The sequence below is a fragment of the Salvelinus namaycush genome, unplaced genomic scaffold (genome assembly GCF_016432855.1).
Source record: "Salvelinus namaycush isolate Seneca unplaced genomic scaffold, SaNama_1.0 Scaffold742, whole genome shotgun sequence".
Classification (NCBI taxonomy): domain Eukaryota; kingdom Metazoa; phylum Chordata; class Actinopteri; order Salmoniformes; family Salmonidae; genus Salvelinus; species Salvelinus namaycush.
The window spans coordinates 20,657-38,199 of NW_024061467.1; the positions used below are offsets into that span (position 1 = coordinate 20,657).

Genomic DNA, 17,543 nt, shown 5'->3' on the forward strand with positions numbered 1-17,543 from the left:
ACTATCTGTGCTAAAAAGTGATGGCTACAGTATATGTAATTTCTTCCACTTTTTGAGTGAGCCAAAGTTCAAGCTGCTTATCTAATTGGTGAGAATGCAATGTCTGTTTATCAGACTCACTTTGACTTTATATGGTGTACCAAGAGATGTACCTTCGCTTACGGCCATACCAGCCTGAATATGCCCGGTCTCGTCTGATCTCGGAAGCTAAGCAGGGTCGGGCCTGGTTAGTACTTGGATGGGAGACCGCCTGGGAATACCAGGTGCTGTAAGCCTTTTGTCCACTAGGGGGTGTGGCATTATTTCATCAGCAACACTGCCTTGTAGTAAGCATTTGATGCTGAATTGACTAAATGCAGCGTCTATGGGCTAGTCTCCCCTGCCCTTTTAATACCATCAAAGTTCCTTGTGTTGTCAGGGAGCAACTGCCTTTTATTTATAAGACAAATAAGAATATTGTTACTGAATGCAGCTTGTGTGTGCTTTGTGCTCCCTCGCCCTGTTCAAATGATCAAAGGAAATAATGCTGGTGAGGAGTGGAACTGGACTGGTGTCTGATGGCCCTGTGTTTTCCATGTTGGAATTACAACCCTTCTTTTATGGAGTAAATCAAAAGCACAAGAGAATGTGAGATGTTATCGATAATAAATCAATTGGTTTCATGCATTTGTCTCTGTGTGTGTGTGTGTGTCTGAATGTGATTGTATTTCGTCATATCGCAAACATTTGTGATATCAGATAGGTTAAGATATTAAAAAGTAATTGGTGATTTTTTCGACAGTGTTGCATGATGGGAATCTAGTGGTTCACTGATATAATCTAGTAAACAAAATAAACTACTTTTTCACCACTCTGTGTGCAAGTGCATTCCTAAACGGCATTTAACGCAGGTCGATGTGATACGATATTATCAGAACACAAAGTGGTTACCGTTAGCGGAAAATGTTGGCACTGGAGAGACTTTTCCTCCACTAAGCAGAAGAGATACCGTGATCAAGAAGGTGGTTCACCCAGTGTGGTGCTCAGCCATTGCACTCTGGCTGTGCTGACCCCTTGTGAATTTTTCAAATGTGGGAATCTCGATTGCATAATTTTTTTTCAAATGTGGGAATCTCGATTGCATAATTTATGGTAGTGGTCGTTTGCGCTTTATCCTGATGTCTTTGTTAATGATAAACCTTTGCTTGGCGGCAGGCTTAGGGATGACTTGAGTCAACTGACTGTGCTTATGGAGATCTTAGAAGTCAGTTGTGAAAGAGACTTGGTGGACCAATCGAAAGGTGGAAACATTTGTTTGTAGCAAAACATTGTTGGCATTTTGTCGAAACATTATGTTGCGAAATGCAGCATTGTATTTATGCCACGCTGGTACTTCAATCAAGAGATAGTTGAGAAGCCACTCTAACCCCCCCCCGGTCATGATGTGTCATGCGCTTCCAATATGAAATTGTCCATACATGCGTTCCTCCTTAGCACAGAACAATGCAATAGGTTTTCAACATCCAGAGCTTTTGTGTATTTATTGTGGCTAGTAGGATAGCTGCATGGGAAACTGTTGCTGATGATGTATTTGTCAGAAGTCATTGTATTTGTCCGTTTTTTCCCACAAGGCTGAAATATGTGCCCTCGCTTTGAAATGTTAGCAAGGTTTGTTTGTATTTCATCCAACTATCTGTGCTAAAAAGTGATGGCTACAGTATATGTAATTTCTTCCACTTTTTGAGTGAGCCAAAGTTCAAGCTGCTTATCTAATTGGTGAGAATGCAATGTCTGTTTATCAGACTCACTTTGACTTTATATGGTGTACCAAGAGATGTACCTTTGCTTACGGCCATACCAGCCTGAATATGCCCGATCTCGTCTGATCTCGGAAGCTAAGCAGGGTCGGGCCTGGTTAGTACTTGGATGGGAGACCAGCCTGGGAATACCAGGTGCTGTAAGCCTTTTGTCCACTAGGGGGTGTGGCATTATTTCATCAGCAACACTGCCTTGTAGTAAGCATTTGATGCTGAATTGACTAAATGCAGCTTCTATGGGCTAGTCTCCCCTGCCCTTTTAATACGATCAAAGTTCCTTGTGTTGTCAGGGAGCAACTGCCTTTTATTTATAAGACAAATAAGAATATTGTTACTGAATGCAGCTTGTGTGTGCTCTGTGCTCCCTCGCCCTGTTCAAATGATCAAAGGAAATAATGCTGGTGAGGAGTGGAACTGGACTGGTGTCTGATGGCCCTGTGTTTTCCATGTTGGAATTACAACCCTTCTTTTATGGAGTAAATCAAAAGCACAAGAGAATGTGAGATGTTATCGATAATAAATCAATTGGTTTCATGCATTTGTCTCTGTGTGTGTGTGTGTGTCTGAATGTGATTGTATTTCGTCATATCGCAAACATTTGTGATATCAGATAGGTTAAGATATTAAAAAGTAATTGGTGATTTTTTCGACAGTGTTGCATGATGGGAATCTAGTGGTTCACTGATATAATCTAGTAAACAAAATAAACTACTTTTTCACCACTCTGTGTGCAAGTGCATTCCTAAACGGCATTTAACGCAGGTCGATGTGATACGATATTATCAGAACACAAAGTGGTTACCGTTAGCGGAAAATGTTGGCACTGGAGAGACTTTTCCCTCCACTAAGCAGAAGAGATACCGTGATCAAGAAGGTGGTTCACCCAGTGTGGTGCTCAGCCATTGCCACTCTGGCTGTGCTGACCCCTTGTGAATTTTCAAATGTGGGAATCTCGATTGCATAATTTTTTTCAAATGTGGGAATCTCGATTGCATAATTTATGGTAGTGGTCGTTTGCGCTTTATCCTGATGTCTTTGTTAATGATAAACCTTTGCTTGGCGGCAGGCTTAAGGATGACTTGAGTCAACCGACTGTGCTTATGGAGATCTTTGAAGTCAGTTGTGAAAGAGACTTTGTGGACCAATCGAAAGGTGGAAACATTTGTTTGTAGCAAAACATTGTTGGCATTTTGTCGAAACATTATGTTGCGAAATGCAGCATTGTATTTATGCCACGCTGGTACTTCAATCAAGAGATAGTTGAGAAGCCACTCTAACCCCCCCCCGGTCATGATGTGTCATGCGCTTCCAATATGAAATTGTCCATACATGCGTTCCTCCTTAGCACAGAACAATGCAATAGGTTTTCAACATCCAGAGCTTTTGTGTATTTATTGTGGCTAGTAGGATAGCTGCATGGGAAACTGTTGCTGATGATGTATTTGTCAGAAGTCATTGTATTTGTCCGTTTTTTCCCACAAGGCTGAAATATGTGCCCTCGCTTTGAAATGTTAGCAAGGTTTGTTTGTATTTCATCCAACTATCTGTGCTAAAAAGTGATGGCTACAGTATATGTAATTTCTTCCACTTTTTGAGTGAGCCAAAGTTCAAGCTGCTTATCTAATTGGTGAGAATGCAATGTCTGTTTATCAGACTCACTTTGACTTTATATGGTGTACCAAGAGATGTACCTTCGCTTACGGCCATACCAGCCTGAATATGCCCGGTCTCGTCTGATCTCGGAAGCTAAGCAGGGTCGGGCCTGGTTAGTACTTGGATGGGAGACCGCCTGGGAATACCAGGTGCTGTAAGCCTTTTGTCCACTAGGGGGTGTGGCATTATTTCATCAGCAACACTGCCTTGTAGTAAGCATTTGATGCTGAATTGACTAAATGCAGCGTCTATGGGCTAGTCTCCCCTGCCCTTTTAATACCATCAAAGTTCCTTGTGTTGTCAGGGAGCAACTGCCTTTTATTTATAAGACAAATAAGAATATTGTTACTGAATGCAGCTTGTGTGTGCTTTGTGCTCCCTCGCCCTGTTCAAATGATCAAAGGAAATAATGCTGGTGAGGAGTGGAACTGGACTGGTGTCTGATGGCCCTGTGTTTTCCATGTTGGAATTACAACCCTTCTTTTATGGAGTAAATCAAAAGCACAAGAGAATGTGAGATGTTATCGATAATAAATCAATTGGTTTCATGCATTTGTCTCTGTGTGTGTGTGTGTGTCTGAATGTGATTGTATTTCGTCATATCGCAAACATTTGTGATATCAGATAGGTTAAGATATTAAAAAGTAATTGGTGATTTTTTCGACAGTGTTGCATGATGGGAATCTAGTGGTTCACTGATATAATCTAGTAAACAAAATAAACTACTTTTTCACCACTCTGTGTGCAAGTGCATTCCTAAACGGCATTTAACGCAGGTCGATGTGATACGATATTATCAGAACACAAAGTGGTTACCGTTAGCGGAAAATGTTGGCACTGGAGAGACTTTTCCTCCACTAAGCAGAAGAGATACCGTGATCAAGAAGGTGGTTCACCCAGTGTGGTGCTCAGCCATTGCACTCTGGCTGTGCTGACCCCTTGTGAATTTTTCAAATGTGGGAATCTCGATTGCATAATTTTTTTTCAAATGTGGGAATCTCGATTGCATAATTTATGGTAGTGGTCGTTTGCGCTTTATCCTGATGTCTTTGTTAATGATAAACCTTTGCTTGGCGGCAGGCTTAGGGATGACTTGAGTCAACTGACTGTGCTTATGGAGATCTTAGAAGTCAGTTGTGAAAGAGACTTGGTGGACCAATCGAAAGGTGGAAACATTTGTTTGTAGCAAAACATTGTTGGCATTTTGTCGAAACATTATGTTGCGAAATGCAGCATTGTATTTATGCCACGCTGGTACTTCAATCAAGAGATAGTTGAGAAGCCACTCTAACCCCCCCCCGGTCATGATGTGTCATGCGCTTCCAATATGAAATTGTCCATACATGCGTTCCTCCTTAGCACAGAACAATGCAATAGGTTTTCAACATCCAGAGCTTTTGTGTATTTATTGTGGCTAGTAGGATAGCTGCATGGGAAACTGTTGCTGATGATGTATTTGTCAGAAGTCATTGTATTTGTCCGTTTTTTCCCACAAGGCTGAAATATGTGCCCTCGCTTTGAAATGTTAGCAAGGTTTGTTTGTATTTCATCCAACTATCTGTGCTAAAAAGTGATGGCTACAGTATATGTAATTTCTTCCACTTTTTGAGTGAGCCAAAGTTCAAGCTGCTTATCTAATTGGTGAGAATGCAATGTCTGTTTATCAGACTCACTTTGACTTTATATGGTGTACCAAGAGATGTACCTTTGCTTACGGCCATACCAGCCTGAATATGCCCGATCTCGTCTGATCTCGGAAGCTAAGCAGGGTCGGGCCTGGTTAGTACTTGGATGGGAGACCACCTGGGAATACCAGGTGCTGTAAGCCTTTTGTCCACTAGGGGGTGTGGCATTATTTCATCAGCAACACTGCCTTGTAGTAAGCATTTGATGCTGAATTGACTAAATGCAGCTTCTATGGGCTAGTCTCCCCTGCCCTTTTAATACGATCAAAGTTCCTTGTGTTGTCAGGGAGCAACTGCCTTTTATTTATAAGACAAATAAGAATATTGTTACTGAATGCAGCTTGTGTGTGCTCTGTGCTCCCTCGCCCTGTTCAAATGATCAAAGGAAATAATGCTGGTGAGGAGTGGAACTGGACTGGTGTCTGATGGCCCTGTGTTTTCCATGTTGGAATTACAACCCTTCTTTTATGGAGTAAATCAAAAGCACAAGAGAATGTGAGATGTTATCGATAATAAATCAATTGGTTTCATGCATTTGTCTCTGTGTGTGTGTGTGTGTCTGAATGTGATTGTATTTCGTCATATCGCAAACATTTGTGATATCAGATAGGTTAAGATATTAAAAAGTAATTGGTGATTTTTTCGACAGTGTTGCATGATGGGAATCTAGTGGTTCACTGATATAATCTAGTAAACAAAATAAACTACTTTTTCACCACGCTGTGTGCAAGTGCATTCCTAAACGGCATTTAACGCAGGTCGATGTGATATGATATTATCACAACAAAAAGTGGTTCCCGTTACCGGAAAATGTTGGCACTGGAGAGACTTGCCCTCCACTAAGCAGAAGAGATACTGTGATCAAGAATGTGGTTGACCCAGTTTGGGGCTCAGCCATTCCACTCTGGCTGGGCTGACCCCTTTTGAATTTTCCAAATGTGGGAATCTCGAATGCAAAATTTATGGTAGTGGTCGTTTGCGCTTTACCCTGATATCTTTGTTAATGATAAATCGTTGCTTGGCGGCAGGCTTAAGGATGACTTGAGTCAACCGACTGTGCTTATGGAGATATTTGAAGTCAGTTGTGAAAGAGACTTTGTGGACCAATCGAAAGGTGGAAACATTTGTTTGTAGCAAAACATTGTTGGCATTTTGTCGAAACATTATGTTGCGAAATGCAGCATTGTATTTATGCCACGCTGGTACTTCAATCAAGAGATAGTTGAGAAGCCACTCTAACCCCCCCCGGTCATGATGTGTCATACGCGCCCCATGCGCTTCCATACATTAAGGGAAGTGTGAGACGGGAGCCATATGATCGGTGAAGATTCTCCCATTGCGAATGTACGGTCCCTTACTAGACGTCCGACTTCGTCTCAGAAAATCGCGGACGGCGTCGGGCCGAGGGCGGGGGGGAGCTCTTTCAGGAAGTCATCGAAGAAATCGTCTCGGACGTTCGGTCACCGTTTTATAAAAATAACAAATTTTTGACTTGGACTCCGCATTCTCGAAAATTCCCACAAGGGGGCAAATAAATCATATTGCAGGCGCACGAACACGGGGCAAACGAGCGCGGCCTTTTCTCCTAAACTGAAAATATTTCGAAGACGAAACTCGGCGAGCGTAGGTTTGGAGTAAAGGGAAGTTGGCCCCGAACAAGATGGCGTCGAGGCCTCTGCGCTTTTTGAGTTATGGCCATTTTTCTGGGATTAAAGGTCAAAAACGCAAAGTAGGGTGCAATTTGACCGCTTCACGTCAAAGTACATAAGCATACGGTGTCAGGAAAAAAAGAACCAGCCGTTTATCTATCGTAATTTAAGAGAAATCGTACATTGTCCATTTGGTGATGTTCACGAAGAGGAATTTTTTTTTCCAAAAATTCACAGATCCAGTTGCAGTTTGTTCACACGAACATTTTTAAAGTGGGTCTCGAAGCTCTGCGAGAATTCTGTGATTTTATGTGATTTTATGAAGTAACACACACTCATTTAACCCTCTGTTAATAAGTCAGTTCTTAACATAAAGACTTAAAACTCAATATTAAATAAGAGCCTACCCCAAGGAGGGTATGTGTTCACGTTCAGCTTCCTATGTCAACTGGAAGTACCTTAAAATGGTGCATAGGGTCAGGTTTGAAGGGTAATAAAGGTCAGATCTTTTCAAAACTTCACTTGTGTGATTAGACAACCCTCATGAAGTGTAATCAGTCATTTTTCCCAACAGATGTCAAAGAAAAGCTCTCTCACACAAACACACACACACACAAAAAGGAAGGATGGAGTGAAAAAGTACGGTGCTTAAAGACACACAAAGCCTGCAATGGCATGACTATTATCTCCAGGCCGTGCCGAGTTCAACGAGATGCCCCGCTTGACCGTAGCTCGCTCGGTCTGAGCGCAGCGACCGTTACAAGAAAATGGACCCAAATGACCTTTTGACCTCATGTCAATTTTATTTGCTTTTGGGAGACAGAGAGAGAACCGTTAAGGTTAGAAGCACAATTTCACCTCAGGAATGTTCTTAAGGTCCTCCCGATCTGTGCAAGCCTAACCTTGACCTTGTGGCATTAACCCTTAACAGTTAAAAGCTGGTGTTTACATCAAACAATTTACAATGACATGTCGCCCCATAGGAATACATTGACTGCACCTCTCAATTCAACCTGAAGCCTATGTGGGTTATGAATGTCTTATGAACCTGTCTTTGATGTCAGTCCATCAGGCCACCATGAGGTCTACCTGTGTCGATTCTAAGCTTCCTGGAGCAACCGGAAGTGGTTAAATCACCCTAAAAGTGTTTGCCATAGCCAACCTGCAGTTTGAGAGAAATAGTGCATTCAGCCCTATGTAAATCAGTCAATTTTTAACATACAGACTTAAAACTCAGGATTCTGTAACAGCCTACTCCAGTGATGATATGTGTTTATTTATAGCTTCCTGTGACAACCGGAAGTGCCATAACTGGTGTCAAATGGGCTGTTTCGAAGGGTTAAAAATGTCAAATCTTTCCAAAACTTCATATATGTGAATAGACAACCCTCATGAACTGTAAATCAGTCCTTCATCCCATCAGATTTCAAAAATAAAAAATACACACCGACACAGAAATGATGGAGGGACACACTGAGGGGCTAAGAGGCAGACAGTGCCTGCAGTAGTTACTTTTGTTCCAACTTTTAAAGAACCGTCAGACCTAGAGTTCTGAAAATTTACAAACCTGTTCTAGACCTCAGGTCGATTGTGCACGGTGAATTATATGGCTCTAGAAGGTTCTCGGATCGATAAAAAGCATCGTGTATTTGCCATGTTTTCAATTCATTTTGACCTCAACGAAACGGACGACATTTAGAAAAGTCCCAGAGTCTCAAGACTAGGTGCGTTGAAACCGGCTCGGCCCATAGAGACAGACCCCAACGAGCCTGTTTGATTGCTCATTCAAGGACCCCGTAGCAAGGCAATGAAAAAAGTGGCATTTCAGCACCAATTAGGGTTTTGCTCGGGCACCGAATGACCTATCGAGCCGAAACTTGGGATTCGAGGTCGCTTCACATAGGGCTAAACATAATGTGTGAACTGGACCCGCAGCTAGAACATAACTACGTATTATTTGTTTTATTATGGTTTAAATAGAAGGCGCTGTGAATTTTGGGCCTGCTCTGAAATATGTTATAGTTGGCTTCTAAAGGAGTTGGAAAAAGTGAGTTTGGAGTCAGATGGTATCAGTTTGGTGTCTGAAAATATCTATTTGACTGATGGACACTGACTTGCTCGTTGACTTTTGTACATTTGCAATATGTTTCAACGGGGAGGTACCATGAGGAAAAAGCGACATGATGAAATTTCACGAAACGAGCGATGGAGAGGAACCACTATCACTGCCCGGCCATCCTGAGGTCATCAGACCGTTGACTTTTGCATTTCTAAAGTATTTAAGAGAATGTACGTTACATTTGCAATATGATTCAACATCACATCATATTGCAAATGCACGTTACATTTGCAATATGATGTGATGTTGAATCATATTGCAAATGTAACGTGCATTCTTTAAATACTTTAGAAATACAAAAGTCAACGTCCTGATGACCTCAGGATGGCCGGGCAGTGATAGTGGTTCCTCTCCAACGCTCGTTGCGTGAAATTTCATCATGTCGCTTTTTCCTCATGGTACCTCCCCGTTGAAACATATTGCAAATGTACAAAAGTCGACTAGCAAGTCAACTAGCAAGTGTCAACAAAAGTCAACTAGCAAGTGTCCATCAGTCAATTGGATATTTTCAGACACCAAACTGATACCATCTGACTCCAAACTCACTTTTTACAACTCCTTTAGAAGCCAACTATCACATATTTCAGAGCAGGCCCAAAATTCACAGCGCCTTCCATGAATGCACCAAAATAGCATTCTGAAATCACCACTAAAATGACATCGCCATATTCTCCAGGCCGTGCCGAGTTCAACGGGATGCCCCGCTTGACCGTAGCTCGCTCGGTCTGAGCGCAGCGACCGTTACAAGAGAACGGACACGAATGACCTTTTGACCTCAATGTCAATTTTATTTGCTTTTGGGAGACAGAGAGAGAACCGTTAAGGTTAGAAGCACAATTTCACCTCAGGAACAATCCTAAGGTCCTCCCGATTTGTGCAAGCCTAACCTTGACCTTGTGGCATTAACCCTTCACAGTTAAAAGAAGGCGTTTACATCAAACATTTTACAATGACATTTCGCCCCATAGGAATACATTGACTGCTCCTCTAAATTCAACCTGAAGCCTATGTGGGTTATGAATGTCTTATGAACCTGTCTTTGATGTCAGTCCATCAGGCCACCATGAGGTCTACCTGTGTCGATTCTAAGCTTCCTGGAACAACCGGAAGTGGTTAAATCACCCTAAAAGTGTTTGCCATACCCAACCTGCAGTTTGAGAGAAATAGTGCATTCAACCCTATGTAAATCAGTCAATTTTTAACATACAGACATAAAACTCAGGATTCTGTAAAAGCATACTCCAGTGATGATAAGTGTTTACTTTTAGCTTCCTGTGCAAACCGGAAGTGCCTTAATTGGTGTCAAATGGGCTGTTTTCAAAGGGATAAAATGTCAAATCTTTCCAAAACTTCATATATGTGAATAGACAACCCTCCTGAACTGTAAATCAGTCATTCATCCCATCAGATTTAAAAAAAAAAAATACACACCCACACAGAAATGATGGAGGGACACACTGAGGGGCTAAGAGGCAGACAGTGCCTGTAGTAGTTAGTTTTGTTCCAACTTTTAAAGAACCGTCAGACCTAGAGTTCTGAAACTTTACAAACCTGTTCTAGACCTCAGGTCGATTGTGCACGGTGAGTTATGTGGCTCTAGAAGGTTCTCAGACCGATAAACAGCCTCGTGTATTTGCAATGTTTTCAATTCATTTTGAGCTCAACGAAACTGGCGACATTTAGAAAAGTCCCAGAGTCTCAAGACTAGGTGCATTGAAACCGGCTCGGCCCATAGAGACGGACCTCAACGATTCTGTCCGATTGCTCATTCAAGCACCCCGTAGCAAGGCATGGAAAAAAGTGGATTTTCAGCACCAATTAGGGTTTTGCTCGGGCACCGAATGACCTATCGAGCCGAAACTTGGGATTCCAGGTCGCCTCACATAGGGCTAAACATAATGTGAATATTGGACCCGCAGCTAGAACATAACTACGTATTATTTGTTTTATTATGGTTTAAATGGAAGGCGCTGTGAATTTTGGGCCTGCTCTGAAATATGTGATAGTTGGCTTCTAAAGGAGTTGGTAAAAGTGAGTTTGGTGTCAGATGGTATCAGTTTGGTGTCTGAATATATCTAATTGACTGATGGACACCGACTTGCTACTTGACTTTTGTACATTTGCAATATGTTTCAACGGGGGGGTACCATCACAAAAAGCGACATGATGAAATTTAACACAACGAGCGATGGAGAGGAACCACTATCACTGCCCGGCCATCCTGAGGTCATCAGGACGTTGACTTTTGCATTTCTAAAGTATTTAAGAGAATGTACGTTACATTTGCAATATGATTCAACATCACATCATATTGCAAATGCACGTTAGATTTGCAATATGATTCAACACATCATATTGCAAATGTAACAGTGTGTGTTATGTTTGCAATATGATTCAACACATCATATTGCAAACGTAACAGTGTGTGTTATGTTTGCAATATGATTCAACACATCATATTGCAAATGTAACACTGTGTGTTATGTTTGCAATATGATCCAACACATCATATTACAAACTGTAACACTGTGTGTTATGTTTGCAATATGATTCAACACATCATATTGCAAATATAACAGTGTGTGTTTGCAATATGATTCAACAGTGTGTTATGTTTGCAATATGATGTGGTGTTTTTCACTGTTGAATCATATGCAAATGTAACGTGCATTCTTTAAATAACCCTATGTGGGTTATGAATGTCTTATGAACCTGTCTTCAATGACAATCCATCAAGCCACTATGAGGTCTACCTGTGTTGATTCTAAGCTTCCTGGAGCAACCGGAAGTGATAAAATCACCCTAAAAGTGTTTTGCCATACCCAACCAGCAGTTTGTGATATATAGTGCATTCAACCCTGTGTAAATCAGTCAGTTCTTAACGTATAGACTTAAAACTCAGGATTCTGTAAAAGCATACCCCGATCAGGATAGGTATTTACTTATAGCTTCCTGTGCCAACCGGAAGTGCCTTAAAATGGGGTCATAGGTGCTGTTTCAAAGGGTTAAAAAAGTCAGATCTTTCCAAAACTTTAAGTGTGTGATTAGGCAAACTTCATGAACTGTAAATCAGTCATTTCTCTAAACAGATGTCAAAGAAAAGCTCACACACACACACACAAGTCCAAACTGTTCGTGCACCTGGTATTTTTTTGGGGTTACCAGGTGCCATGTTTCAAGATGGTTGAAATTGCGTTTAGGGAGCATCCAGACCTCCATACCCGCTCTGGGAGCACTATTCTACGGCCAAAAATCAATGGGGGCTGGCCTGAGTGTTTTATGGAGGTTTTCACAAAAACTCAGAAAATATTCTGTTTTTTTTCTGGAAAATATTTTATGTTTTTTCTTCTCGAGTCAATGGGGTACGGCCTGAGTGATTTATGGAGGTTTCCAAACAAAGTCAAAAAATATTCTATGTTTCATGTTTTGGGTTACCAGGCGTCATTTTTCAAAACGGTTTTAAATGCTTTTAGGTGTCATCCAGACGTCCATGGGAGCACTATACTACGGCCCCAAATCAATGGGTGCTGGCCTGAGTGATTTATGGAGGTTTGGGGGGGTGATACGTTTTTTCTAATTTATTCACATTTTTGACTTCGTATTAAATCAGATTGCAAATGCACAAAACATATTCCTTAAGTACAAGTAAACATTTATAAAAAATTATGATAGTAAAATGTGACTAAAGTATTTTCATACAGTTCTTATATATGTGTAATTGACGTAAAAATCGAAAGAATTTCAAAAAACGGTCCAGAAAGCACTTTTTTAAATGGAATATACGTTTTTTCCACATTTTTAACATTTTTGACTTGTAACTTTTGACTTTTGACTTCCTATGAAATCACATTCCAAATGCATAAAACATATTCCTTAAGTACAAGTAAACATTTATAAAAAATGATGACAGTAAAATGTGACTAAAGTATTTTCATACAGTTCTTATACATGTGTAATTGACATAAAAATCGAAAGAATTTCAAAAAACGGTCCAGAAAGCACTTTTTTAAAGGGGGTGATAAATTTTTTCCAAATATTTGACATTTTTGACTTTTGACTTTTGACTTCCTATGAAATCACATTCCAAATGCACAAAACATATTCCTTAAGTCCAAATAAAAATGTCCAAAAAATTATGTTAATAAAATTTGACAAAAGTATTTTCATACAGTTCTTACACATGTGTAATTGACATAAAAATCGAAAGAATTTCGAAAAACGGTCCAGAAAGCACTTTTTTAAAGGGGGTGATAAATTTTTTCCAAATATTTGACATTTTTGACTTTTGACTTTTGACTTCCTATGAAATCACATTCCAAATGCACAAAACATATTCCTTAAGTCCAAATAAAAATGTCCAAAAAATTATTTTAATAAAATTTGACAAAAGTATTTTCATACAGTTCTTACACATGTGTAATTGACATAAAAATCGAAAGAATTTCGAAAAACGGTCCAGAAAGCACTTTTTTAAAGGGGGTGATACGTTTTTTCCAAATTTTTGACATTTTTGACTTTTGACTTTTGACTTCCTAAGAAATCACATTCCAAATGCACAAAACATATTCCTTAAGTCCAAATAAAAATGTAAAAAAAATTATGTTAATAAAATTTGACAAAAGTATTTTCATACAGTTCTTACACATGTGTAATTGACATAAAAATCGAAAAAAATTCGAAAAACGGTCCAGAAAGCACTTTTTTAAGGGGGTGATAAGTTTTTGCCAAAACTTTCAATATTTCAAAATTTCAAAATATGACTCTTGGGTCTTGACTTGCGTTACAGTAAGCCTATGAAAAATTAAGATGGAACACACTCGCCCACTATAGGATTTTTGGGGTGTTACACAGCTCATTTACAATATGGCATTTGTCATCAACTTTGGACGAAACAGCGCCGGATGTAATGTGAAATCCCACACAATCCCATCGTGTATATGGTCCGCTCGGTGCCAATAAGTTGCCATGTTATTTTGTACAATTGAGGGGGGACTTCCCTTACACTGCAGCAGTGGTAGCATGTGAAGAGGACTGAGTCTAGGTTAGTGTTGTATCCTAACACTGCAGCAGTGGTAGCATGTGAAGAGGACTGAGTCTAGGTTAGTGTTGTATCCTAACACTGCAGCAGTGTTAGTATGTGAAGAGGACTGAGTCTAGGTTAGTGTTGTATCCTAACACTGCAGCAGTGGTAGCATGTGAAGAGGACTGAGTCTAGGTTAGTGGTGTATCCTAACACTGCAGCAGTGGTAGCATGTGAAGAGGACTGAGTCTAGGTTAGTGTTGTATCCTAACACTGCAGCAGTGGTAGCATGTGAAGAGGACTGAGTCTAGGTTAGTGTTGTATCCTAACACTGCAGCAGTGTTAGTATGTGAAGAGGCCTGAGTCTAGGTTAGTGTTGTATCCTAACACTGCAGCAGTGTTAGCATGTGAAGAGGACTGAGTCTAGGTTAGTGTTATATCCTAACACTGCAGCAGTGGTAGCATGTGAAGAGGACTGAGTCTAGGTTAGTGTTGTATCCTAACACTGCAGCAGTGTTAGCATGTGAAGAGGACTGAGTCTAGGTTAGTGTTGTATCCTAACACTGCAGCAGTGGTAGCATGTGAAGAGGACTGAGTCTAGGTTAGTGTTGTATCCTAACACTGCAGCAGTGTTAGCATGTGAAGAGGACTGAGTCTAGGTTAGTGTTGTATCCTAACACTGAAGCAGTGTTAGCATGTGAAGAGGACTGAGTCTAGGTTAGTGTTGTATCCTAACACTGCAGCAGTGTTGTGTCCTGTTCAGAGGTGTTGTGATGGAAGTGCTAAGATGTAGCAGTGTTGTGATGACAGTGATAAGATATAGCAGTGCTGTGCTTCCAGATGCCATGCGTGTGGAATTGAGCCCCAGCAACGTGGAGGTGACGGTGGGGGAGAGCGTGGTGCTCAGCTGTAAGGTGTCACATGACCCGTCTCTGGAAGTGGCCTTCCAGTGGCTCCTCAACCAGCAGCCCCTCAACTTCCAACAGGAGGGTGGACATTTTGAATACATCCAAAGAGTAAGTATATAACTCAATACAGTAGCTAGTTATAACTCAATACAGTAGCTAGTTAGAACTCAATACAGTAGCTAGTTAGAACTCAATACAGTAGCTAGTTAGAACTCAATACAGTAGCTAGTTAGAACTCAATACAGTAGCTAGTTAGAACTCAATACAGTAGCTAGTTAGAACTCAGTACAGTAGTTAGTTATAACTCAATACAGTAGCTAGTTATAACTCAATACAGTAGCTAGTTATAACTCAATACAGTAAGTAAATATAACTCAGTACAGTAGCTAGTTATAACTCAATACAGTAAGTAAATATAACTCAATACAGTAGCTAGTTATAACTGAATACAGTAGCTAGTTATAACTCCATACAGTCAGTAAATATAACTCTATACAGTAATGAAATACACTTTGTTACATTAAGTAAATATAACTCGATAGAGTATTCTGACCCCTTGACTTTTCCACATTTTGTTACGTTAAAGCCATATTCTAAAATTGATTAAATTGTTTATTTTACTCATCAATCTACACACAATACCCCATAATGACAAAGCAAAAACCTTTTTATATTTTATTTGAGCAAATATTTAAAAGCAAATATTAAAAAAAAAAAAAAAATGAAATATCACAGAAGTATTCAGACCGTTTTCTCAGTACTTTGTTGAAGCACCTTTGGCAGCAATTACAGCCTCAAGTCTTCTTGGGTAGGCCGCTACAAGCTTGGCACACCTGTATTTGTGGAGTTTCTCCAAGGTTGTATGAGGAGCTTCACTGCACAGCTATTTTCAGGTTTCTCCAGAGATGTTAAATCAGGTTCGAGTCTGGGCTCTGGCTGGGCCACTCAAGGACATTCAGAGTCCCAAAGCCACTCCTGCGTTGTCTTGGCTGTGTGCTTAGGGTCGTTGTCCTGTTGGAAGGTGAACCTTTGCCCTCAGTCTGAGGTCCTGAGCGCTCTGGAGCAGGTTTTCATCAAGGAGCTCTATGTACTTTGCTTTGTTCATCTTTGCCTCGATCCTGACTAGTCTCACAGTCCCTGCCGCTGAAAAACATTCCCACAACATGATGCTGCCAACACCATGCTTCACTGTAGGGATGGTGCCAGGTTTCCTCCAGATGTGACTTTTGGTAATCAGAGTGACCATTTGGTTCTTCGTCACCTCCTTGTCCAAGGCCCCTTTCCCCCGATTGCTCAGTTTGGCCAGGCAGCCAGCTCTAGGAATAGTCTTGGTGGTTCGAAACTTCTTCCATTTAAGAATGATGGAGGCCACTGTGTTCTTAGGGACCTTCAATGCTGCAGAAATATTTTGGAACCCTTCCCCAGATCTGTGCCTCAACACAAAGCTCTACGGACAATTCCTTCGACCTCATGGCTTGGTTTTTGCTCTGACATGCACTGTGTCGTGACGTGACTTTCATTAATCTGATGACCCCTTATTTATTCAATCCACTGACTATGTTTAATTGTTAGCCGATTAAATGAATAATGAAACAATTAACTAATTAGGAATTTGGGGCACCACGAGAGTGGTTGTTTAACTTCTCTAGGATAGGTGGGACGGTAGCGTCCCACTTGGCCAAAATCCTGAAAAAATGTAGTGCGCCAAATTCAAATATTACTATAAAAATCAATCTTTCATGAAATCACACATGAAAGACACCAAATTAAAGCTACACATGTTGTGAATCCAGCCAACATGTCTGATTTCAAAAAGGATTTACGGGAAGAGCACACCAAACAATTATGTTAGCTCAGTACATAGCCACAGAAAAACACAGCCATTTTCCCAGCAAAAGATAGTAGTAACAAAAACCAGAAATAGAGATAAAATTAATCACTAACCTTTGAACATCTTCATCAGATGACACTCATATGACATCATGTTACACAATACATTGATGTTTTGTTCGATAATGTGCATATTTATATCCACAAATCTCGGTTTACATTGGCGCCATGTTCAGAAATGCCTCCAAAATATCCGGAGTAATTACAGAGAGCCACGTCAAATAACAGAAATAATCATCATAAACTTTGATGAAAGGTACATGTTTTACATATAATTAAAGATACACTTGTTCTTAATGCAACCACTGTGTCAGATTTAAAAAAAACTTTAGGTAAAAAGCACACCATGCAATAATCTGAGACGGCGCTCAGATAAAAACAAAATTTCTCCGCCATGTTGGAGTCAACAGAAATACAAAATGACATCATAAATATTCCCTTACCTTTGATTATCTTCATCAGAATGCAGTGCCAGGAATCCTAGTTCCACAATAAATCGTTGTTTTGTTCGATAATGTCCATTACTCATGTCCAATTAGCTAATTTGGCTATCATGTGTAGTACACGTGTCCAAACGCTCGCGCAGATGCAGGCAAACGTCGGACGAAAACTTCAAAAAGTTATATTCCAGGTCGAATAAACTGGTCAAATTTAGTAGAGAATCAGTCTTCAGGATGTTGTTATCATTTATATCCAAGAACGTTCCAACCAAAGCATTCTTTCATGTCTGTATAAGTAATGGAACGCAAGGCGATATAATGAGGAAAGCGTGTGACCAAGAACTGGCAATCTGCCAGACCACTGACTCAAACACCTCCCATCC

General features: G+C 40.4%; 7 non-coding genes and 1 pseudogene across 7 annotated transcripts; all 8 read left to right on the forward strand.

The window, feature by feature from the left end:
• Positions 1–156: 156 nt before the first annotated feature.
• On the forward strand, positions 157–275 carry LOC120042664. Its single transcript, XR_005476199.1, has one exon. It is a non-coding gene; the product is annotated as a 5S ribosomal RNA (ribosomal RNA).
• Positions 276–968: 693 nt separating this feature from the next.
• On the forward strand, positions 969–1,126 carry LOC120042675. Its single transcript, XR_005476210.1, has one exon. It is a non-coding gene; the product is annotated as a U1 spliceosomal RNA (small nuclear RNA).
• A 697-nt stretch (positions 1,127–1,823) lies between these two features.
• LOC120042668 lies at positions 1,824–1,943 on the forward strand. Its single transcript, XR_005476203.1, has one exon. It is a non-coding gene; the product is annotated as a 5S ribosomal RNA (ribosomal RNA).
• A 694-nt stretch (positions 1,944–2,637) lies between these two features.
• Positions 2,638–2,794, forward strand: LOC120042681. The gene has a single exon (XR_005476212.1). It is a non-coding gene; the product is annotated as a U1 spliceosomal RNA (small nuclear RNA).
• Positions 2,795–3,491: 697 nt separating this feature from the next.
• LOC120042665 lies at positions 3,492–3,610 on the forward strand. The gene has a single exon (XR_005476200.1). It is a non-coding gene; the product is annotated as a 5S ribosomal RNA (ribosomal RNA).
• A 693-nt stretch (positions 3,611–4,303) lies between these two features.
• On the forward strand, positions 4,304–4,461 carry LOC120042676. The gene has a single exon (XR_005476211.1). It is a non-coding gene; the product is annotated as a U1 spliceosomal RNA (small nuclear RNA).
• A 697-nt stretch (positions 4,462–5,158) lies between these two features.
• On the forward strand, positions 5,159–5,277 carry LOC120042662. Its single transcript, XR_005476197.1, has one exon. It is a non-coding gene; the product is annotated as a 5S ribosomal RNA (ribosomal RNA).
• Positions 5,278–5,970: 693 nt separating this feature from the next.
• LOC120042683 lies at positions 5,971–6,120 on the forward strand (annotated as a pseudogene).
• The last annotated feature ends 11,423 nt before the right edge of the window (positions 6,121–17,543 follow it).